At 42.2% G+C, this 25,492-nt stretch overlaps 2 long non-coding RNA genes across 3 annotated transcripts in view; one reads left to right on the top strand and one right to left on the bottom strand.

The window, feature by feature from the left end:
- LOC133253972 (uncharacterized) overlaps positions 1–11,240 on the top strand; it is a 30,349-nt gene extending 19,109 nt beyond the window's left edge. Inside the window, exons 2-4 of one of the 2 annotated variants that reach the window (XR_009738519.1) lie at positions 4,318–4,795; positions 7,289–7,386; positions 7,693–11,240. This is a non-coding gene — a long non-coding RNA (uncharacterized LOC133253972). Of the gene's footprint in view, positions 1–4,317; positions 7,387–7,692 lie in introns of both variants that reach the window. The other variant, XR_009738518.1, reaches the window with a different exon arrangement.
- Positions 11,241–16,304: 5,064 nt separating this feature from the next.
- Positions 16,305–25,203, bottom strand: LOC133253971 (uncharacterized). Its single transcript, XR_009738517.1, has 4 exons — positions 24,940–25,203; positions 22,906–23,117; positions 21,308–21,431; positions 16,305–17,184 (listed from the first exon to the last, which is right to left on the bottom strand). It is a non-coding gene; the product is annotated as an uncharacterized LOC133253971 (long non-coding RNA).
- Between the last annotated feature and the right edge of the window lie 289 nt (positions 25,204–25,492).

Below are 25,492 nucleotides of genomic sequence, written 5' to 3'. Positions count from 1 at the left end.
CACTAAGGCCATTCATTCTATTCAATCCAAAAGTTTAGTTGATGAGGCTACTTATATGTGTAATTCAAAAGCATTTCAAAAGACATGAATCCAAATGGTAAGATTTTTCTTGTTTTACTTTTTAAATTCCACTCAAGGGCATTGTTTATTTTAACAGAGACAGGCGATTTACAAGTGTAAAATTGTAAAAAGCTGTATTTGGAAAACCTGAATTAACACAGACACCACAATCTAATGTATTCAGCAATGATTTGTGCCTCTTAGAGGTAGTTCAGGCCACTGCTGCCTGGCTTGACCCCTAATTCAGCTCTGTCTGCAGTATTTACATTTCTGGTAGGCACAGCCTTTCGGAGTAATGAATTCTATATTTTCATGTGTGTTATATAGAGAGGTATTTCCCTTTTATTTTTAGTGGAAGGATTTTCAAGCTTATGAAATGTTTCCTATTTCTTTTTTTTTTTTTCAGATTTGAGAAAGTAATCTGATTATTCTTTGTGAATTTAAGACTTTTAATTTTTTTTTCAAATAGAATCTTTTTTATTTTTACTACTATACCTACCTAATTCCTTCTACTTTGATCATCTTTAACATCCTTCTCTGGCTTTTTTCCTAGCTCTATCTTATACTAGAGAGACCAAAATCTTATGAAATATTTATCGTGTAAAATATTCCAGGACCAGGCACTCCTTTGATTATAGTCACCTCTCTTTTTCTACAACAATCCCCAGACCTGTTTTCAGTCATTTTTCTGACATATCTCACAGACCTGTGCTTGCCAGAGATAGAACCTTATTGGAGAGTTCACAACTTGTGCCTCCATTCTGGCGTGAACTGAATCCAGTCAAAACAAAAACACACTTGATACCATAACCTTTCCTTCATCAGATATTTATATGAGTTTAAGAATGTGCCAAGCACAGTGCTAGGCATGCAGACATGGTACTAGGGGGTGTTTTTAAAATATTAATAAGAAGCAAGAGCACCTTGACTTTTCCTTGGCAGACAAGCCCTTATTGAACTGGGTTTTGTCTCTGTCTATTCTTCATTTGGTACCTTCATTTGAATCCTGACTCCTCTGCTTGCCAGCTGAGATGATGGGCAAATTATTTTAAAATACTTTGTATTATTTTATATAGTAAAGGGACTTCACAGATGTTAAGTTAAGGATCTTGAGCTGGGTAAGTACCAAACTGTAGAGTTTGGTACCCAAGGCTTCACCCTCCTGAAATAAACACAATTTGAAGTAAGGATTTGTTCACATTCATCACAAAGAAGAAAAAAAAAATCATCAGACCCTAATAAACACACCTAATCAGCCTAATGGGGAAACATATGAATTTAAAATTATATATAGCTATAGATATGTAAATGTTATGGAATTCACTCCATCTCCTGTTAATGCTGTAGCAATTTAACACAGTCTTAGTGGCTTAATTCAACACCACTGTATTCTCTTACAGTTCTGGAGATCAGAAATCAGAAATGAGTCCTAAAGGTTAAAAATCAATGTGTGTGACAGGGCTGGTTCTTTCTGGAGGCTCTGGAGGAAAATCTGTTCCTCATTTCTCCCAGCTTTTCAAGGCTGCCAGCAACCTTTGGCTTACGGCTGCCTCACTGCAGTCTCTGCTCCCATCATCACACTGCCTTCTCATCTCTCTGACCATCCTGTCTTCCTCTTATAAGGCCCCTTGTGATTACTTCAGACCCATCTGGATAAACCAGGTTACTTACCCAGCTCAAGATCCTTAACATCTGTGAAGTCCCTTTACTATATAAAATAATATAAAGTATTTTAAAATAACTTGCCCAACATCTCAGCTGGCAAGCAGAGGAGTCAGGATCAAATGAAGGTGTCTGCCCAGAGCCTCTGCTCCAAAGCATGATGCTGTCAAAGAAATGAAAGAGAGGGCATTCCAGGACAAGAAAACATTAAAGGCCAAGAAGCCTGAAAGAGCACAGCACCTGCAAGTTGTAACTGGGGTGAGGATGTGAAGGGAAGAATGATGGAGAATAAAGATTATAAGGGAGACAGAGAGTCAAGGTGATGGGAGAGCGAGTGTGGAATATTTTCTCTGTCAATAGTGGCAAATCCTTAAAAGATTTTACAAAGGAAGATAACCTGATTTGATGCCTGTTTGAGAAAGATCACTGGTGGCAGCATTTTGGAAGAAAATTACAGAGGGGTGAATTTAGTAACAAAGTTATTCTAAAGATCCAGGTAAGAGCTGATGGGAGCCTACACTGAAGCCTGGGAGGATAGGAAGACTGATCAGAAGAGTCATGGAAGAGGTAGAATCAACTGGATTTTGCTGACAATATCCGTATGGGTGTGAGGGAGGTAAAGAGGGCAGATTTAAGCATGTCTCAAGATTCTGGCATGGCTACTGGTTGTCATTAAATTAAGAAGGAGCTTCCCAGGTGGTGCAGTGGTAAAGAATCCACCTGCCAGTTCAGGAGACACAAGAGACTGGGGTTCCATCCCTGGGTTGGGAAGATCCATTGGAGGAGGAAGTGGCAACCCTCCCCAGTATTCTTGCCTGGAGAATCCCATGGACAGAGGAGCCTGGCGGGCTATAGTCCTTGGGGTCACAAAGAGTTGGACAGGACTGAGCAACTGAGCACAAACTGAGAACAGTAGAAGTTTCACATATCAGATGGTATGAAAAGCCTTCTATTTTGATTAGTAAAAGTCATTGAGAGCTTTCTACTTTCTGAGAAACTGTACTCCTATGCTGCCAAGAGATTACCCTCCTCGGTGGTCTGCCAGTGACTCATGTCCAACAGCCCAATCACAGGGTCCCTACATCCTAGCCACCTGGTCTGATCTTACTACCACCACCTAACTAAACTGAAAACAGTGACGTCACCAAAGTAAACTGCCCACCAACCACAGCCTAGTCCAAACCTGCATGTTCTTGCTCTGTGACTAAGTAGACATTCCAAGAGGACTTCAGAAAAGAGTAAAAGGTTTTCTATCTCCCTGGGAGGGTTGAGGCTTACTGTGGGTATAAGATATATAGTGTCCATGAAATAGTGAGCAAAAGTACAAGGGAGCTTAAAATAAAGCACTGACTTGTGAAGTACATTCCATTCAGAGGAATGTGATATAATTTTTACTCTCCTAAAACAGTCAGGAAAGGTATTAATTTTTATTGAGCATCTAGTGCCAAACCACTACCTTGCGAAATATTGTCCCATTTTCCGAAGAAGGTAAAAGAACTTCCCTAAATCATACAGATGCTTAAAGGGGAAGAACCTGGGTGAGAACTTAGGAAAGACTGTCTTCGAGCTGGCACTCCAGGAAGGCTTGGGGAACAAGTGTGGGCAGATGAACGGGGCAGCAGATCAGGGAGAATCACGAGAGGAAAAGCAAAGAGGCAGGACTCGGCTCATTTTAATTATTCCCAAAAGGAGCCCTCCTGACTGGAGACTTTCAGTTCGCCTACCACTGCTTGGTGTTCTAAGCATTTCACCGTGGCGGTAAACATCAAATGTTGTTTCGTAACACAGGCATACGCCTGGAATATTCAGTGACAGCTCACTGCCATGAATAATTATTTCAAAATAACAGCTGTGAAGAGATCATGAGGCAGCGGCCCCTCCTCTGTACACTTGGGTATGAGCTACGGGCTTTCCAAGTCCACGGGAACCAGGCCAGACACTCATTCCAGTTATGGAGTTTTCATTGGTCACGTTCCAGATACGTTGTTTTATTGGTGAGAATGATGACTAGCTAGCAGGCTGATTTACATGCAAGTTCCTACTTGGCCTTTTTCCTGTCAGCAAAATCTACTAGTGTCTTCTAGTTAACTACGAGCTTCAGTATAAAAAATAATTATAGTCCAGGCAGCAAAATACATCCAAGGGACAAGCAAAGAAAGGTTAAGGAGAAGTCCAGCCCAGGGACAGCATGGTCTGGACGTTACCAGGAAGAGCAAGAGCAAGCTAGCCAAGAAGTGTTGCAAGGAAGGAATTTTCTGGAGCCTCACACAAACTTTGGTTATTATCCTGGGCGATGTTACAGTTTCACTGCTGGTTTGTATTAACTAGTACTAGAAACACATAGTAAGTGACCTAATTCTTTTCCAGTGGATTTTCCTTTTTTTAGGGCTATACCCTGGTTGGCTGCTTTATTTAACAATAAATCAACAGTCAGTATGACTTTGAGCTCAACCCTGAATTAAATTTTCAAATATGTTGTTATAATATTTAATAAATATGAATTCAGATTTTTAAGGTTTTTTAGGTGTAATTTTATATTTCATGAAATTTACCCATTTTAAGTATACAATTCAATAACTTTTAATATTTTTACAGAGTTGTGTGATCATCACCACATTAAGAATTCTTTGGGTTTTTTGGCCACCAGATGGCTTGTGGGTAAGATCCCTGACCAGGGCAGTGGAAACGCTATGTCCTAACCACTGGACCTCCCAGGTAACGCCCAAGAATTCGTTTTTGAGCTTATTTTTATTTGAATCTTTCAATAGATGATAATTTTCAAGAGTAAATGATAAGCCACAGAAAGGTCTGCCACCTAAGTTACTGACTAAACTTTTATCGAGTTTTCTTTGAGTGGCCAGAGGTCTCCTGCCCATCCTCTCAGATGCCTGTGTTTGAAGACAGCGTGTCCAGATAACGTGGTTTATTGTTCCGACTCGTCCTGTGGTTTCACTGTTACTTGATCTTCCCTGAAGTAAATGACCACTGAGAAGGGAGGGGACTAATGAGGCCTTCCAGTTGGCCTCATTATCACGCATGGCAACCAGTGACCAAACAGCTCTTGACGTCATCAGTAAGTGCTTTGAAATCAAGCATCTCAACAATTCTTGACAACAACTGTGCGAAGTGCCCTCGTGGATCAACAGTGTCACATATTTCTATTTTTGCTTTAACATTGATTTCAATTCCCTTCACCTGCCTACATCAATCACTATGACCTTGAAGTGTGGGACAAATCTCTTTCCAGTTTTCCCCTTTCCCACATGGACCTCTGTGACCTTGATTCTGGCTTTATTTCCTTTATGCTTAAAATGATAATCCATTTCCTTCTGTCAAAGGCATCTTCATTACTGTCTCCTTTTCCCCTCTCTTCACAAACTATTCCTACAGCACATACCAAAATTTTAGTTATGAACACCTTGTACTCTGAAATTGAACACTTGGTCTGTGGAGCTTCTGAATTCTAAGGTTCTATAGTCAGCTCTTCCAGGAGCTGCCTTCAAAATCATCTTAAGCAAACCACTCTCTGACCACTGCCTCCAGTCTTTGCAGCTCTGACTTCAGTAATTCTTTTTTTGTCTGGGATCCATAATCCATTAATCCTCAAACTATTCCACTGTCCATAACACTATCATGTCTGTTCTGAACTATCTTCCATCCATGATTCATTACTCCCTACACCTCTCCCTTCAGCAAACTTGCCTGGTAAAAGTCTAACCCATGGCAAAACCAACTGTCCATCAGCTCCACCTTTGCACCAATGCAGCTGAATGTGGCTGGAGGAGAACAACCAACCGTGTGGAGTGGTTCACGTTAAATTATGACCACTAACCTCAGGTGTCCCCTTAGTGCTACCTGGCAGCCCTATCCCATTGTCCCCCATCGTTCACTCTTCCACTCTCCAAGGCAGCTGTTTCACACCTTCCTTTCTCTCCTAAACCTCACATGGATGACCTTACCTCCCATTTCCTTAAGAAAAGAGAAGCAACCAGAAAAAAGCCTTCTAGGAGCTCCCATTATCACATCTGCCTTATCCTCTACTCTATCACATGTAGTCATAGATAAACTATCCAAGCTCCCTGTTCAATATCATTGCCTCCACTTGGGTGCTAGACCCACTATTCTCTAACCTACTCAAAGATATGGCTTCAGAAATTATTCCTCTCTCCCTTGCATACTCAAATTTTCCTCTCTACTAGATCATTCTCCTCAGTCTATGAATATGTCTTAAAATATCCTCATCTTAGCACACAACAGTATTTACCTCTCAGTTTCACTTTAATCCCCCTTCTGGTTGCTCAGATGGTAAAGAATCCACCTGCAGTGCAGGAGACCAGGGTTTGATCCCTGAATCGGGAAGATTCCCTGGAGAAGGGAATAGCAACCCACTCCAGTATTCTTGCCTGGAGAATTCCATGGACAGAGGAGCTTGACAGGCTATGGTCCATGGGGTCGCAAAGGGTCAGACACAACTGAGCAACTAACACTTTCACTTTACTGGCTGCTACCCTATCTATCTGCTTCCCTTTTAACAAAACTTGAAAATGTACATTGTCAGTGCATGCTGTCTCCAATCTGTCTCTTCCCATTCTCTTTGGAATCTCCTCTAATCATCTTTTCATTGTTTTTGTCATGATCGCCTGTGAGGTCCATGTTGTTAATTTCGACAGTCAAACCAGTGTTTCCACAGCTGATCTTCCTCTGCTCCCCAAAACACTTTCTTCCCTTGGCTTCGAAGATAGCACTCGCTCTTACTGCCACTCTGTCTCACTGGCTGGCCTGTCTTCTCTGCTAATTCCTCCTCTGTGGATGTAGTGTCTCAGGGCTGAGTACTCAGACACTCCTGTTCTCTTTCTGTACCCCCAGATGATCTTAAGCAGCTTGTAACTTTAAATACTATTAGTATGCTGCTGCTGCTGCTGTTAAATTGCTTCAGTCGTGTCCGACTCTGTGTGACCCCATAGACGGCAGCCCACTAGGCTCCTCTGTCCCTGGGATTCTCCAGGCAAGAACACTCGGGTGGGTTGCCATTTCCTTCTCCAATGCATGAAAGTGAAAAGTGAAAGGGAAGTCACTCAGTCATGCCCGACTCTTAGTGACCCCACAGACTGTAGCCTACCAGGCTCCTCTGTCCATGGGATTTTCCAGGCAAGAGTACTGGAGTGGGGTGCCATTGCATGCTGGTGACTCCTAAATATACATCTCCAGCCAGATCTCTCCTTTGACCTCCAGATTCATATTCAATTGCCTGCTTGAAAATTGCCAGTGTATGTTTCTCAGGCCTATTAAATGTATATATCCAAAACAGAATACCCAATTCCCAACCCCCCAGATGTGTGCCTCTTGTAGTTTTCTCCATCGCAGTGATTGGCTTATCAGTTGCTCAGTCCAAACATTTGGATTCACCTTGACCTCTCCCTTTCTCTCATGCTAAGACTGCACACTTAAGATTGGGACTTGAACTCACAACTTCTGGCTTAGGAGGAGACTTGAGCCCACAATCTCCCAGCAGAAATTGCACACCTGGTCTCAGGACTTAATGAAACTAATGTTCTTTATGTTTCAGTGCAGAAGGAATTCAGCAAAAGGCAAAGTGATAGGCGAGAAATTGATGTATTGAGAGAGAGTCACACTCCATAAACAGAGTGTGAGCCATCTTGGAAGGTGAGAGATCCCAAAATATGGCATGGTTAGTTTTTATGGGCTGTGTAATTTCATAGGCTAATGAGTGGGAGGATTATTCCAGTTATCTGGGGAAGGGGAGAGGATTTCCAGGAATTGGGCCACCGCCCCCTTTTTGGCCTTTTATGATTGGCTTCAAAACTGTCATGGCCCTTGTTGCTGAGTCATTTAGCTGATGTACTGCAATGAGCATATAATAAGAAGGCCCAAGTTCCACTGGAAATAAATCTTTCACCATCTTGGGTCTAGTAGGTTCTAACTAGTTTATGTCACATCTTTCACCCACAGCACAATGAAAGATCTGCATGATGCAGCAAAGATCCTGAATGCCACAACTAAGACTCAACACAGCCAAATAAATAAAGAAATTTTAAGTTAATAAATAAATAGATACAGAAGGTTTACTGGAAGACAAACACTTTGCATGCTCTTAGTTAATTTTGACTATCTAAATATAAACACACTACTAAAGTGTTGTGGCCTTTTCTTTAAAAAGACTGAATAGAAATCACAGAGGAAATGTCTCGTTTAATTTTCTGTACACGATCCTGAATATTTCACTTTTATTCATATTGAAATAATCAGTGCTGAAAATCTTTCTAGAAGGATTTATGCCTGATGGAAATCTAGACCTTCAATATTCACTTTAGAGGAAGAAGCACCTACTTAATAAGATTTTCAAATACGATGACCTTGTACGTTTTCTTCCTAAAAATTAAAAAAAATAAAATAAAACTAGAGTTTCCTTCAAAGATGCATTACCCAATCTAGCTTTGAACACGCCACCCAGTTTCAACGTGTGTACTGCTCTCTGTGGTTCTGTGGGTTTTACCCTGTTACTTAGTAACGCTGTGTTTTCTAGCAAATGTCCTGCCTCAGCCTCAGGGCCTCTTCCTGCCTTTTCTGAGAAGGAGGGCCCACCAGCCTCTATCAGATCTCTCCTCCCAAGCTCTCTTCTTCCGGGTTCAGAGATTGCGCATTATTTTTTAAAAACAGCTTCTCCCACACAGACCTGGTGGTTTCAGTCGTGGGAAACCACCCACAATGAGGGCAGACTTCCTGAGTCCAGCTTTGCACAGCTGCACTGTGTGGGGGGAGGGAGGGCATATCAGGTGCTCCAGCTTCTGATTCCAGCCCCACCAAGGCCCTCCAGCATGTCACATGTTCATCCAGGGCTTTAGTGTCCCCAAGTTAAACACAGGGGCCAGGAGCCCTGTCAAGCTCTCACTGTCCCTATTCCTCAGATGACATGGAGATGGGAAAATACAATGATGGATTCCTCTGAGCCTGTCAGAGGGAAACTGAGTGGATATTGAGGATCATGCGTTGATTTCTTTTGGCAAAGAAAGCTGTAAATGGTGAATAAAAGTTCATCTACTAGTGTACCGAGTTGTACTGAGGCAGTCTAGGGAAGAGAGATAGTACCTTAGAAAGGAGATTTTTCTTTCCGTAAAACCAAAGAATGGAAGTTTCGAACACTTCTCAGAAATGCTAGTAATAGATTTCTTGAGGGTCATTTTCAAAGCAGTTATATCTTTTAGGTTTGGGATTAGTGGGTAATTTCTATTTCCTCTTTTTTATCTTTTTATATATCCTCTGAATCTTTTACTAATATATATTAATTCTATAATCAAGATAGGTATTTTTTAAAAGAAAGAAGTAAATGGCTTTAACTGTGCAAATGGAGGACAGAAGAGAGAAAGAAACTGAAAAACTAATAATGATGAAACTGACGTCTACTGAATATCATTTGTTATCTACTGGATAGTAACGAGCTCACTTACTTCTCAATTCTGAATATGTAAAATTCCCACTTTACATATAAGAAAAACAAGGCAGAGAGGAGTCAAATAACTCTTCTAAAGTCACGGAGCTGGTAAATGCAGTCACTGGGGCTTCACCAAGATGGTCTAACATAAGGACCTCTGCTGTTTTATCACCATGCTCTGCAGCCTTCTAAATGGTCTAAAAATTAGGCATAACATTGTTTAACTTTAAAGGACAGGGTTTTTTGTTGCTGTTTTTTTCTTTTTTTTTTAGGACAGGTTTTTTGCTTCTTTTTATACAAACTACATTTTATTTAGGTTAATATTTCCTGAACACACATTAACAAAAGTTAAATGGTTTAAAATGGTCTGGGATTTAAAGTTTATCATGGATGGGGGAAGGAGGGATTGAGAGTTTGGGGCTAGCAGATACAAACTTACATAGAGAAGATAAACAACATGGTCTTACTGTGTAGCACAGGAACTGTATTAAATATCCTCTAATAAACCATAGTGGAAAAGAATATATATATATATATATATCTGAATCAGCAGAAATTAACACAGCACTGTATGTCAACTACATGCATGTATGCTTCAGTCGTGTCCAGCTCTTTGTGACCCTGTGGACTGTAGCCCACCAGGCTCCTCTGTCCATGCGGATTCTCCAGGCAAGAATACTGGAGTGGGGAACCATGCCCTCCTCCAGGGCATCTTCCCGACCGAGGAATTGAACCCGTGTCTCCTATGTCTCCTGCATTTCAGGCAGATCCTTTACCCACTGAGCCACCTGGGAAGCCCCAAGTCAATTATACTTCAATAAGATAAATTTTTAAAAAGAATGATAAATAAATAAGGGACTTCACTGGTGGTCAAGTAGCTGAGACTCCACCCTCCCAATGCAGAGCCAGGGTTTGATCCCTGGTCAGGGAACTAGATGCCACAGTTAAGAGTTCACAGGCTACAAACTAAATATGCCACAAGGAAGAAAGACAACCCCGTGTGCTGCAGCTAAGACCTGGTGCGGCCAAATGCCTTAGTGATATGCTGTGCTCAGTCGTGTCTGACACTTTTCCACCCCATGGACTGTAGCCCACCAGGCTCCTCTGTCCATGGAATTCTCCACACAAGAATACTGGAGTGGGTTGTCATTTCCTACTCCAGGGGATCTCCCCGACTCAGGGATCTAACCTGCGTCTCTTGTGTCTCCTACGTTAGCAGGCCAATTCTTTACCACTGGGCCACCAGCCTTAGAGGCCTAAGCAAACCCAAACTGGAACCTATAAATACCTCAAGGTTAAGAAAGCCAAACCTCAGGACTACCAGTCACAAACAGCCAAGCAAGCTTTCCCATATAAGGCAGGAGTGTAAGCTGTAGCCAATCAAATAATTTCCTTGCTTTGAATCTACCTTTTCTCTATAAGTCTTTCCCCTAGCTCTTATTGGTGGAAAGCACTACTAAATACTTCTATTTTGGTGCTGCCTGATTCCAATTGATTTCTGCTCCAATAAACTCTTAAAATCTTTAACACGTCTCAGTTTGTCTTTTAACAGCTGGTATCTGGATCATTTTGTGTAGGTACCTCAAAGAGATTTGGAAGATGACTCGAATGGTTTGGACGTTTGGGAAACATTAGGAGCTGCCAATCAGCTTTCAAAAAATTTTTGTACAGGGACTTCCCTGGTGGTCCAGTGGCTAAGACTCCACACTCCCAATGCAAGGGACCCAGGTTCGGTCCCTTGTCAGGGAAGTAGACCCCACATGCCACAGCTAAGAGTTCATATGCAGTACCTAAAGATGCCACACACTGGGCTTCCCTGGTAGTTCAATGGTAAAGAATCTGCCTACCAATGCCAATGCCGGAGACACCGGTTTGATCCCTGATCTGGGAAGACCCCACATGCCAAGGAGTATGTTGAGCCTGTGCTGTAGAACCCAAGAGCTGCAACAAGAGAAACCACTGAATGAGAAGCCCACACACTGCAGCTACAGAAAAGCCCAAGGAGCAACAAAGACCCAGCACAGCCAAAAATAAATAAAATTATATGAAATTTTTTTTTAAAAAAAGATCCCACATACCACAAATTATTAAAAAAATAACAAATTATTTTATGTGTGTGTGTGTATTTTTTGGCCCTGCCAGGCAGAGTTTCCCTACCAGTGACTGAACCCAGGCCATGGCAGGGAAAGCCCCAAATCTTAACCACTAGGCCATCGGGGAACTCCCCCCAAATAAAATTTTTTTTAAAGTACAATCTATCCATAGGTCAGAGGATGAGATGGTTGGATGGAATCACCGACTCAATGTACATGAGTCTGAGCAAGCTCCAGGAGTTGGTGATGGACAGGGAGGCCTAGTGTGCTGCAGTCCATGGGGTCACAAAGAGTCGGACACGACTGAGCAACTGAACTGATCCATAGGTCGAGATTCTATCTGCATAGCAAATGGTCAAGGAGAAACCACACAGCAAAGGGGGCCCTCATCACCATGATCTCATTTCATGTCCACAGTGTGGTCCCTGTTCTGCTCACAGCCAGGACTGGCTACTCCTTAGGGCTGCTAACTGTCAGTCTTCTTTCTCCTCTCATCCTCCACTTCCTGATTTTTCAATCTGCTCTGTTCCTATGGCTGGATTCATTCCACTTTGTGTGTGTGTGTATGTGTGTGTGTGCACACACTCATGTGAGTGCTCAGTTGTATCTGACTCTTTGCCAGTCCATGGACTGTGGCCCACCAGGCTCCTCTGTCCATGGAATTTTCCAGGCAGTAATACTGGAGTGGGCACCCATTTCCTACTCCAGGGTATCTACTCAATCCAGGGATTAAAGCCTTGTCTCTTGCATCTCCTGCATTGGCAGGCAGATTCCTTACCACTAATCACCTGGGAAGCTTCATACCACATTTCAGGACACCAGATCACAGAAGCAATTTCAGGGCTCAGAACTGAAGAAAGCCTCAGTCTCAGTAAACATTAGCCGGATGAATGAGTAATGACTATAGGTCTGGTCATTTCACCTAATATCCCAGGGTGGGGAAGGACACAGGACTGCAAGATATAATAAAGACTACCTATGCTAACCAATTAGGTTCTAATTGTAGGGGATGGGGGAGCTTAGAAGGGCAGCAGCATGGTTCACTGGAACCTGCAAGTCAAGTTCAGACTCTGACTTTACTCCGTCCATAGCTTGCAACTTTGATTTTTGTCCTTGAGCCTCAGTCAATAGGCCTATTTAAAATGCCTAGCTCAGGACCCAGGTAGCACAGTGGTAAAGAACCCACCTGCCAATTCAGGAGATGCAGGAGCCATGGGTTTTATCCCTGGGTCAGCAAGATCCCCTAGAGAAGGAAATGGCAACTCACTCCAGTATTCTTGCCTGGGAAATCCCATAGACAGAGGAGCCTGGCAGGCTGTAGTCCAAGGGATCGCAAAAGAGTTGGGCAGGACTGAGCAAACACACACAACTCAGGACTTCCTTGGAGGTCCAGTGGTTAAGACTGTGCTCTCAGCGCAGGGAGAACAGGTTTGATTCCTAGTCTGGGAACTAAGATCCCACATGCCACACAGCTCAGCCTTAAAAAAGGAAAATGCCTAAGTTTCAGGGATGCTATATTTGGGGCATGAGAAGTGTCTACTCAGGCTCTTCCTTGGGCCTTGCTTTTATTCTGACTCCATAGAGGAGACCCCAAGTTGATGGGTTATGAATTGGGCCACAAGTGAATGGGGCTCTCTTTCTTTCTTCTTTATCTTTTCTGAGGGTCAGCATAGAAGGAGACACCCTTCCCCCCTACCCCCCTCCACCCCCAACACACACACTCCTTGTTTTTCTCTTAACCCTCTCTTCTCTTTCTGGGTGTATGTTTCAGTAGTAGGAGGTCAGATCGATCTCAGCTGTTTCTTTCCAGGTGGCCGAAGTGGCAGAGAAGACGGAAAGCATTTCCTTCTGAAGAAAAGACCTATCCATCCTGTTGTCTTTTCTTCTGGCATCTCTTCGCTTCAATCTCCTGTCTCCCATGTGACCAACTGGTCATAACACTTGGGTTTAGGATTAAAAAAAGGAAGGGTCTGATTGAGTCATTATCACTGGAGTACCCTGCCCCAGGGTTTCACATACAAGCCCAGCAACAATAAATGGTTAATGCATTCAGATTGAAATTTGATGACAGGTCATCTCAGACATGCAAAGAAAATGTTGAAGATGGGGCTTCAAATTGCCAATGAAAGTATCTCAGTTTTCTAATGTGAGACAGTGTTATCCCAAGGTGACAACTCTCTGCCAAAGCTGTTTCTCTCACTTTTTTTCTGTTCCTCCTGGAGACAGTGTCTAGAGGGTGGTGCTTAGGTGACCTCATGGTGACGCTTCTCTGGATTGTTACCGTGTGTTGCAAGAATGCTTGTCTGGCCTTGTCCTTGAGCTGTCAATCCTAAAGTCTCCTCTTTTCGCTCTCCTCCTTCCCCCCCATTCCTGTGACTGTCAGGAACTTCTCTTGCGTCACATCTGCCTCCTTACCAAGGTGAAATCTGTAAACACCTACTTCCCAGAACCATAGTAGCAGAATGGCTCCTGGGGAAACATAATTTATGGAATAAAAAAAAACATACACATACACCCCACACACGCAATCTTTGTCATTTATCACTGTCTGTTGTCTGAATATCACCTTTGGAAATCATATAGAGAAAGAAACCTGGAATTTGGGATTATTCCCAAAATTCATAAGGTCAAGCTCTTACAAATAATTTCTAGTATTATCGTTATGTATACCAGGGGTTTCCCTGGTGGCTCAGAGGTTAAAGCGTCTGCCTCCAATGCGGGAGACCTGTTCGATCCCTGGGTCAGGAAGATCCCTTGGAGAAGGAAATGGCAACCCACTCCAGTATTCTTGCCTGGAGAATCCCATGAACGGAGGAGCTTGGTAGGCTACAGTCCACAGGGTCGCAAAGAGTTGGCCACGACTGAGTGACTTCACTTTCATCACTACGTATCACTTCATTTCCCATTATATTCTTTCATGTTCTCCCTATTACAGAACATTCAGGGATTTTCCGTTTTGCTTGCTACTGTAACTGCAACATCTGAAATAGCACATGGCCCCGGGTAGGTGCTCAATAAGTATTTGTTGAATGATTGAGTGGTCAGTCACATCCTCTGTGTTTGGATTTATCCATTTCCACTCTCGGGGCAATCCTCCTTCCCTTCTCTCCAGGTCCTTGCAGAGTGGTACACAGCCGCTTGCATGCTGGCCAGAGCAGTCACCAGCTTGGAGGTGGTAGTTGATAGTGGTCGGTCTTAGTGAGGTCCCTCAGGAAGAGCAAGAAGGAGCGCACGTGGGGGCCAAGAGTGGTCCTAGAGCAGCAGTTCTCAAACTTTTGAATCTCAGAACCTGTTTACACTTCAAAAAATTGTTGAGGACTCTAAGGAACTCTCTTTACATGGGCTATATCAATATTTCTTCTATTAAAATTAAAACAAAAATTTTAATATTTATTAGTTTATTGAAAATGAACAAAATATTACGTTAGCATAAATATTTTTAAAACAACGATATTTTCTTTTTTTAATTGAAGCATAATTGATTTACAATATCATGTTAGTATCAGGTATACAGGACAAGTGATTTATTTATATATTAATATATATATTCTTTTTCAGATTCTTTTCTCTTATAAATTACTACAAAATATTGACTATGTTTCCTTGTCCTATTCAATAGGTCCTTGTTGGTTATCTATTTTGTATATAGTAATGTGTATAAAGCATAGCTGTATTTTCCAAAACAAAAGTTACCAAGAGGAGTGACATTTACTTTTTTCCAAGTCTCTTGTGTCTGGTTTGATAAAGGCAGCTGAATTCTTATATCTGCTCCTCTGTTCAGTCAGTTCTTGGGGACTCTGGTGGTTTCTGACCTCATTCTGAAAACTGCTGTCCTAAAGAGACACTTGTGGGACATTCTTGGTGGTTCAGTGGTTAAGACTCAACTTCCACTGCATGGCACATGGGTTCAGTCCCAGGACAGAGAACTAAGATCCTGCATGCCTCGGGGCATGGGCAAAATAATAATAATAGTGATAGTAAAGTAGCTATTTAAACTTAATAAATAGACAGTTGCTGCAGCAATAATGACCCTCTCTGTCACAAAGCTCCTTGTTGTTGGTGGTCAGTCGCTAAGTCGTGTACGACTCTTTGTGACCCTGTGGACTATAGCTCACCAGACAGATCTGTCCATGGGATTCTCCTGGCAAGAATACTGGAGTGGGTTGCCATTTCCTTCTCCAGGGGATCTTCCCAGACCTGAGATCGAATCTGCGTCTCCTGTATGGACAGGCGGATTCTTTACCACTGAGCCACCTGGGAAGCCCCACAGAGTTCCAGCCCTCCAGAAACTCCAGATCCTGCTAGAAGAACAGAACTCCCATTTCTCACCTTCGCTGCCTCCCATTTCTCCACTTAACGATTGCCCAGTTCTTTAATCATATATGACAGCTGGCAGTCTGGAACAGGAAAGATAGATAAAACATACGTTTCTGAGGGAAGGTGCTGAGGGAAGAGGGGAGTGGACTAGCCATCCTAGGAAGTGGGTGAGGGAAAGAAAACACACTACCCATCTTAGCGAGACGAGGTTAGGAAGTGCAAGCACATTTATGAACAAAGATGACTCAGTGCCTGGGCTGAAAGAAGGAAACAAACAATAAAGCCCAACCTGCTGGGTGTGTGTGGAAAGAACTGGTTCTCAGAGGGGGAGGAGTTGGTGTTATAAATTAACAATAACGTAATTACATTTTTACAGCCTGGTTCCTATTTATTGGGGGAACTGATGGAAAGATAGCTGACAACCAAGTTGAGCTCTGAGATCAGTGAATTCTCAGCACATTGGCGTGGCCTTGCTACCACGGGTGGGAAGGCTTTAGGTAACGACGGTTTATAAACCATCCGCCTTGGGCCAGCACCACCACCTACACCTTCACTGTGTATCTTGCTTGTCTGCTTTACAGAGGGCAGGCACAGGCAGCAGCTGCCAGTGGTCCTAGCCAGCTCCCTGGGACCACCTGCCGCATGTGGTCCAGCTCTGCTTGGAAGGCTGTCTCCTTATGTGTGTATGCACATGCGCACGTGTGTGAGTGGTTGTGTGAGGATGCAACTAGAGGCAAGAGCCACACCCACATGGAAATAGAAGATGTTTGTGTCTAAGAACTTCTTAACCTATTAGCTCAGTGAATAAGTATAAGCAAGGATTGGGTTTTTTGTTTTTTAATATAACAACTTTACTGAGATAAATTTGAATGCCATAAAATTTACAGTTTTAAAGTTTACAATTCAGTGAATTTTAGAATATTTACAGAATTATGCAACCATCATCAATATCTAATTTTAAAACATTTTTATAAAAATAAAAACTGTTTCTTTTCCAAAAAGAAACCCCATACTCATTAGCAGTCACTCCCCATTCCTCATCCCCTCCAGCTCTTGTCAGCTACTAACCTTACTTCTGTTTTCTATACATTTTCTTTTACTGGACATTTCATATAAATGGAATCAAATCATACAGTTCTTGTGTCTGGCTTCCTTCACTGAACATGTTTTCAAGGTTCATCCATGCTACAGCATGTACCAGTATTTCTTTCCTTTTTATGGCCAAATAATACTCTATGGTTTGAATATACCACATCTTAGTGATCTGTTTATTATTCAACAGATACCCATTAATCGGCAAGCATTTGGGTTGTTGTGACTATTATAAATAAGGCTACTATGCATATTTATGCCACAGCTACTGAGCCACGAGACCCTAGAGAGCCTGTGCGCCGCAGTGAAAGATCCCGCTCGACACAATGAAGACCCCAAGAGCCGCAACTTAGACTGGACGCAGCCAAACATAAATAAATATTTTTTTTTTAAAGTCAATCTCATCCAAAAATATCCTCATGGAAACATCCAGAACAGTGTTTGACCACATACTGGAGAACTGTGGTCCAGCCACGTTAACACATACAGTTAATCATCGCATTTGGAAATCTAAAAATAAAAAATTAAAAATAAATTAAAAGTAGTGTTGCAGTGAAACATGAAAAAGTTTTCTTTTTCTCTTTGCCTTTTGTTCCTTCTTTGATTTAACTGTTCCTGATCTACAGTCTGCATTGATAACTAAAACTACATCACAGACCTATTGCCCTCTAACTCTGCATGAACCACATTATGTATCCATTATCTTTTAATTTTATGCTAGTCACATCCTGATGCTTAACTTTACAGCACTTTCTCTACAAACCACCCATTATAGTTTGTTTTTCCCTTGTTCTACAAATCGCAGTGCAATCCACAAAAAACAATGGGCCCTACTATTGAGACCAACTGTTAGACCCAAATGACTGGGCTACCTGATGCCAGCCTATTGAGTGTTTTGAAACAATGCAAAAAGAAAGAAGAATACAGTATCCTTACATCTTTCCTCTTTATTTCCAACCCCTGACTGCAAGCAAGCCCCAACTATAGGATCCCCTTGATTCCCCATGGAGGGGAGACACAATTCTTGAGGCATGAGCCTACTTTTCTCCTCTGCTGGCTTGAGGATTAAAGCCAACTTTAGATTTTCTCCAAACTCTGTCTCCATATTTTCTTTCCGGTGGGCAGAGGAAGCCAAGATTTTGGCAGCAACGATAGCTTCTAATTAGCCTCCTTGCCTTTCAACTTTGGATGTCTTGGCATTCTCTGACTCTGCCAAAATACACTCCCCAGCACATGACATAAATACTTTCCCACATTCTTGAGGTACCCACAACACCAGAGCTCTTCAGCAGGGCCCTGAGTGCCCCTCTCAGTATGACCTCCATCGAAATTCCCAGTTTCTCTGGATTATTTTCTTCCCCACCCATGCTTGCCCTGTGTACTATCATCTCTCTGCCTTTGCTTTAAGGTTGAAGTCCTGTTCAGTTCAAATCAGTCACTCAGTCGTGTCTGATTCTTTGCAACCCCATGGACTGCACCACACCAAGCTTCCCTGTTCATCAACAACTCCCGGAGCTTGCTCAAACTAATGTCCATCGAGTCGGTGATGCCATCCAACCATCTCACTCTCTGTCCCTTCTACTCCTGCCTTCAATCTTTCCCAGCATCTGGGTCTTTTCCAATGAGTCAGTTCTTAGCATCAGGTAGCCAAAGTATTGGAGCTTCAGCTTTAGCATCAGTCCATCCAATGAATACTCAGGGTTGATATCCTTTAGGATTGACCAGTTTGATCTCCTTGCAGTCCAAGGGATTCTCAGGAGTCTTCTCCAACACCACAGTTCAAAAGCATCAATTCTTCGGCACTCAGCTTTCTTTATAGTACAACTCTCTTATCCATAGATGATTACTGGGAAAACCATAGCTTTGACTAGACAGATCTTTGCCGGCAAAGTAATGTCTCTGCTTTTTAATATGCTCTCTAGGTTAGTCATAGCTTTTCTTCCAAGGAATAAGCGTCTTTTAATTTCATGGCTGCAGGCACATCTGCAGTGATTTTGGAGCCCAAGAAAATAAAGTCCATCATGGTTTCCATTTTTTCCCCATCTATTTGCCATGAAGTGATGGGGACCAGATGCCGTGATCTTCACTTTTTGAATGTTGAGTTTTAAGCTAGCTTTTTCACTCTCCTCTTTCACTTTCATTAAGAGGCTTTTTAGTTCCTCTTCACTTTCTGCCATAAGGGTGTGTCATCTGCATATCTGAAGTTATTGATATTTCTCCTGGCAATCTTGATTCTAGCTTATGCTTCATCCAGCCTGGCATTTCACATGATGTACTCTGCATATAATAAGCAGGGTGACAATATACAGCCTTGATGTACTCCTTTCCCGATTTGGAACCAGTCTGTTGTTCCATGTCCAGTTCTAACTGTTGCTTCTTGACCTGCATACAAATTTCTCAGGAGGCAGGTAAGGTGGTCTGGTATTCCCATCTCTTGAAGAAATTTTCACAGTTTGTTGTGATCTAGACAGTCAAAGGCTTTGGCGTAATAAATAAAGCAGAAGTAGATGTTTTTCTGGGATTCTGTTGCTTTTTCTATGATCCAACGGATGTTGGCAATTTGATCTCTGGTTCCTCTGCCTTTTCTAAATCTAGCTTGAACATCTGGAACCCCATGAACAGTATGAAAAGGCAAAAAGATATGACACAGAAAGATGAAGTCCTGTAGGTCTACTTTAAAAAAAAATCATGCTCTTTCTTTAAAAAGAAAAATAAGTGTGGTGTCATAAATCAAACTCCCTCTACCCACCCTTGCTTCCTGTCCACGCCTTCTCCTTTCTGGCAAACTTCTAATCTTCTTATGGTTCTTTTAGTGTCAACCTTCATATTTTAAAGTAAAACGCCAATAATGATATATTTGGGGGGCTTTTCTGGTGGCTCAGTTGCAAAAAATCTGCCTGCCAATGCAGGACACTCGAGTTTGATCCCTAGGTCAGGGAGATCCCCTAGAGAAGGAAATGGCAATCCTTTCCAGTATTTTTGCCGAGGAAATCTCATGGACAGAGGAACCTGGCAGGCTACAGTTCATGGGGTCACAAAAGAGTTGGACATAACTTAGTGACTAAACAACAACAATAATATATTTATTTTTTGGCTGAATATAAACTGATGACTTTCTACTATGATGAGGTTTTCACTCTGTTATCACCTAGATCCCATCAATACACATATACTTACACTTATGCGTTAAAAAAGAAAAAGAAAAAAACCCTGAATATTCATTGGAAGGAATGATGCTGAAGCTGAAGCTCCAATACTTTGGCCACCTGCTGAAAAGAGTCAACTCATTGGAAAAGATCCTGATGCTGGGAAAAATTGAAGGCAAATGGAGAAGAGGGTGGCAGAGCATGAGATAGATAGCATCACGGACTCAATGGACATGAATTTGAGCAAACTCTGGGAGATAGTGAAGGACAGGGAAGCCTAGTGTGTGAAGAGTCGGACGTGACCTGTCGAATGAACAACAACAAATACATGTGTACATATACTCTCCTTCCCCATCTTAATATGGTTAAATCTTAAGTTTGAATTCTATTAATATTTGTCATGTTATAAAACAAAAGTAGATTGAGTAAATCTAAAGTTCTAATTGGCTTTATTATTATTTTTAAAAGATTTTTTGATGATGCTAATTTTTAAAGTCTCGATTGAATTTGTTATAGTGTTGCTTCTGTTTTACGTTTTGGTGTTTTAGCCTGGAGGCATGTGGAATCTTAGCTCCCCAACCAGGGATGGAATCTGCAACCCCTGCATTGGAAGGGAGTTTCAGCTGGACTGCCAGCGAAGTCCCTGACTGGCTTTATTAAATGACTCCTGAGGTGCTCCAGAGGAGTTTGTGTAAAATGGAAAGTTTCTATAGCAGAAAGAGGGTGGGACAAGAAAATTACAAGAGTGGATTATTTCAAGAACATCACCCTCCCTGAGAGGAAGGCGGGGACAGGGTGGGGGTGGTGGAGATCTTAGGCGGATTACCTCACTAGTCCTACCAGGAAATTTCACACTCAATGGTTTTTAAACCTTCTGGGAGAGGTTAAAACTGCATTAGGTTAGGTATTAAGTCTTGGTGTGATTTACCACAGTGACTTCAGGGCTTGTTGTTTCTTTTTAACAGGTATTTGTATGTAACCAGTTTTACTATGAATATAGTCTCTTGCTTGGGCTTTTTCTCTTAATCATTGCCTTGCTCCTCCCTTGACTTTATTTTCCTTGTTTCATTTTCCATTTGTTGTTGCTGTTTGGGCACTAAGTCATGTCCAACTCTTTCTGGGACCCCATGGACTGTAGCCCACCAGGCTCCTCTGTCTATGGAATTCTCCAGGCAAGAATACTGGAGTGCATTGCCATTTGCTTCTCCAGGGGATCTTCCCAACCTGGGGATCGAACCTGAGTCTCCTGCACTGGCGGCGGATTCTTTACCACTGACCCACCAGGGAAGCCCATTTACCTAGCATTTATTAGTCCCCAAGCTCTCTGCCAAAAGTGTACCTCTCTTCTCAATTCCTTCAAACATACTGAGGACTCTATCAATTGCACCTTTTTCTTAGAACTCCTCCCCTCCCCCCAGCGCCATCCACCTTCCTGCTGCAGGCTGAGTGTCTTGCCTTCCAGGCCACAGTATTTGCCCTGAGCTCACCTCTCACCCTGATCCTGAAAATTCCTTCTACTCCTCTCTGGTGTGGGCTCTCATGTTTCCTAGTTTCCATGACTTCCTCTTTGTTGGTTTATTCTCTTCAATGAGCACCTCTTCTAGTAGCTTCCTGAAGAAAAAAATGCATGGGAGAAATTTCACAAGTCGTTCTGTATTTGAAGATCTTTTATTGTGCCTTTATGCTTGAATGATAGTTTGGGAGGTATCTTAGTTCAGGCTGCGGTAACAAAGTACTGTAGACAAGGACTTCCCTGTAGCTCAAATGGTAAAAAATCTGCCTGCAATGCAGGAAGCCTGGGTTCGATCCCTGGGTTAGGAAGATCCTCTGGAGAAAGGAATGGCAATCCGCTCCAGTATTCTTGTCTGGAGAATCCCACGGACAGAGGAGCCTGGTAAGCTACAGTCCATGGGGTTGTGAAAAGCTGGACAGGACTGACTAACAGGTGGTTATAAATAACAGAAGTTTCTTTCTAACAGTTCTGGAGGCAGGAAGTTTCATATCAGGGTGCCGGCCTCCATGGGTTCTAGGGAAAGCCCTCTTCTGAGTTATGAAAGTGAAGTGGCTCAGTCGTGTCCGACTCTTTGCGACCTCATGGACTGTAGCATCCGTCCATGGCTCCTCCATCCATGGGATTTTCAAGGCAAGAGTACTGTAGTGGGTTGCCATTTCGTATCCTTACCTGGTAGAGAGCAGAGAGAAGGAAGCAAACTGTTACAAGGGCACTAATCCCATTCATGAGAGCTCCAAGTACATGACTGTATCACCCCCCACCCCCAAAAGTCCCACCTCTTAATATCATCAGGCAGGGAAAAACAGGTCCTATACAAAATATTGAGATCAGAATAGTATCTGAAATATCACCTTGAAGCCAGAAGACAATGGAATGATGACTTCCATCCCTGGTCCTGGCAGATTCCGCATGCCAAGGAGCAGCCACACTACCGAAGCCCACGCTCTAGAATCCATGCTCTGCAACAAGAGGTGCCACCATGATGAGAAGCCTGCACAAAGCAACTGAATATCTCAACTAGAGAAAGCCCATGCACAATAACACAGACCCAGCACAACCAAAAATAATTTTTAAAATTTCTTCTAAGTTTTCTATGTCCTGCAAGTTCCTTTTATTCCCGCTTGTTTGTTTCTCTGGTGATCCTTGCCTGACTGCTTGCACTTTCGGATCAGGTCATGTCAGTCGCTCAGTCGTGTCCGACTCTTTGCGACCCCATGAATCGCAGCACGCCAGGCCTCCCTGTCCATCACCAACTCCCGGAGTTCACTCAGACTCATGTCCATCGAGTCAGTGATGCCATCCAGCCATCTCATCCTCTGTCATCCCCTTCTCCTCCTGCCCCCAATCCCTCCCAGCATCAGAGTCTTTTCCAATGAGTCAACTCTTCGCATAGGGTATAGCAAAAGAAGCGGACGGTAAACTCAGTGTACATGGCATGAATTACTGGCTAGTGAACATCTTTATGAGATGATCTGGCTGGGATATCTCTTAAAGAATCTTTGCTGTCAGTATTTAAGCTAATCACATATGCACTTGTATACATGCAGAATAACTGTAATATGCTTAACTTACCAATTTTGCCGAAAGATCACTCTCATCTCTCTCCTGAAATTCAAAAGGCTGATGACATCATTTTAGATTATAGCAATGAGTCATACTTGGCTGCAAGTCATAATCAATATCTCAGAGAAAACTTGGTAAAATATCAATATCACAGCTTCATTCTGAGTTTCTCTGTGCTTTTCTTTGGCTCTGCAATTCAAACATTGTTTTGGTCTTCCTCTCTGTGTTCATCAATGTAAACAGAAAAAAAAAAAGATATAACTCAGGGATGGTCAGTTTCATTTTCTTATACAAATCTTAAATTTCCAAGGATGGAATAAGGACACAGTAAAGATAACTCAGGCAATTCTGGTTTGGTTGCTTTGGACAAATCTTAAATCTTTTTGGATATGGTAAGGACATGGAAAATCTTCTTTCTTAGGAAAAATTAATAGAAAAATAATTGGCCAAACTTCATTTTTCTTTTCTGTGCTCTAGGGTTACAAACTACAAAAAAAAAAAAAAAAAAAAAACCTCTACACGATCCAACTTAGACCTGAAAATCAAGAGCATTTCTCTAAAACAAAGATTCATTTTGGAACCTTTTACCATCACATAGTTGAAAGAGGCTTTGAGTCTGAAATTCTATTTTATTATCTCACCCTAAGGGAATCAAGATTGCTGGGAGAAATATCAATAACCTCAGATATGCAGATGACACCACCCTTATGGCAGAAAGTGAAGAAGAACTAAAGAGCCTCTTGATGAAAGTGAAAGAGGAGAGTGAAAAAGTTGGCTTAAAGCTCAACATTCAGAAAACTAAGATCATGGCATCCGGTCCCATCACTTCATGGCAAATAGATGGGGAAACAGTGGAAACAGTGTCAGACTTTATTTTTCTGGGCTCCAAAATCACTGCAGATGGTGATTGCAGCCATAAAATTAAAAGACGCTTACTCCTTGGAAGGAAAGTTATGACCAACCTAGACAGCATATTCAAAAGCAGAGACATTACTTTGCCAACAAGGTCTGTCTAGTCAAGGCTATGGTTTTTCCAGTGGTCATGTATGGATGTGAGAGTTGGACTATAAAGAAAGCTGAGCACCAAAGAATTGATGCTTTTGAACTGTGGTGTTGGAGAAGACTCTTGAGAGTCCCTTGGCCTGCAAGGAGATCCAACCAGTCCATCCTAAAGGAGATCAGTCCTGGGTGTTCATTGGTAGGACTGATTTTGAAGCTGAAACTCCAATACTTTGGCCACCTGACGCGAAGAACTCACTCATTGGAAAAGACCCTGATACTAGGAAAGATTGAGGGCAGGAGGAGAAGGGGACGACAGAGGATGAGATGGTTGGATGGCATCACCAACTCAATGGACATGAGTTTGGGTGGACTCTGGGAGTTGGTGATGGACAGAGAGGCCTGGCGTGCTGTGGTTCACGGGGTCACAAAGAGTCGGACACGACTGAGTGGCTGAACTAACTGAACTGATCTCACCCTAAGTTCAAATACAGTAAAAATTGAGGCATTGCACTATTTCATAGAAATGAGATATGCAATTTTTTTCATGGAATTTTAGCTGACTAGGATAAGATTGAATTGACTGTTCAGGGACCTGAAAAATAAAGGCAATTTGACAGGGTGTATTTCTATTCATTTTCCTTAATTTATTTTAAGTTTTCTGGAAGTAGCTTAAGTATTTTCTGGAAATGTCAAATGAAATAAACAAAGATCACCAGCTTGATTTAAAAAGTGGATTTTCATGTTTTTACGAACAAAAGTAAGAACACTTTTTCTATAAGGGGTTCATAGGCAAATTAAAAAAAAAAAAACACCTTAATTATTTTGGGTTCTTTTGTTTATGAGAAACAAAACAAAAATTTTATTTCATTTGGCTTTAAAAGGAAGAACATAAAAAATAAAACCTTACTAAACCCAAACGATCATATTTTCTCCTCAAATTGCTCCTCTGGATTTTCACAGTCCTGTCAAGCTACTATTTCTCTCCAAATCAACCAGATTAGAAAGTCAGGGAGCATCCTGTCCACTCTCCCTTCTCCTTACCTCTCCTCTTCCTCATCCTCTCCACCATGTCTGGTCTCCGCACTCAGTCACCAGGTCTCAGGCTTTGATTTCCATGTCTACCTTTCCATTTCCTTTGAACTGTCTTAGTCCAAGTCCTCAGGTGCCTCACAGGTAAGTTATTGCCATTTGCCTCACTGCCTCCAATCTGTTTTTAGAGGAACGTCAAGCTTTTTTGCCTAAAGAGTCAGGGAAGTAAAGGAGTGAAATGCTCAGGATGAGAACAAGCAGGCCTTTATTTTTTTAATTTAATTTTTTTTAATTTTTTAATTCATCAACATGAATCAGACATAGGAGTACGTATGTCCCCTCCCTCTTGAGCCTTCCTCTCATCTCCCTCCCTAACCCACCCCTCTAGGTTGTTATAGAGCCCCTGTTTTGTTTTTTGTTTTTTTTTTGCTAAATTTATTTGTTTTAATTGGAGGATAATTACTTTACAATATTGTGATGGCTTCTGCCATACATTGACATGAATCAGCCATGAGTGCACACGTGTCCCCCGATCCTGAACTCCCCCCAACCTCCCTCCACACCT

Source organism: Bos javanicus, chromosome 9 (genome assembly GCF_032452875.1).
Source record: "Bos javanicus breed banteng chromosome 9, ARS-OSU_banteng_1.0, whole genome shotgun sequence".
NCBI classification, from domain to species: Eukaryota; Metazoa; Chordata; class Mammalia; order Artiodactyla; family Bovidae; genus Bos; species Bos javanicus.
Note: the sequence above shows the minus strand (reverse complement) of the source record. Positions and strands in the feature narration are given on the sequence as shown.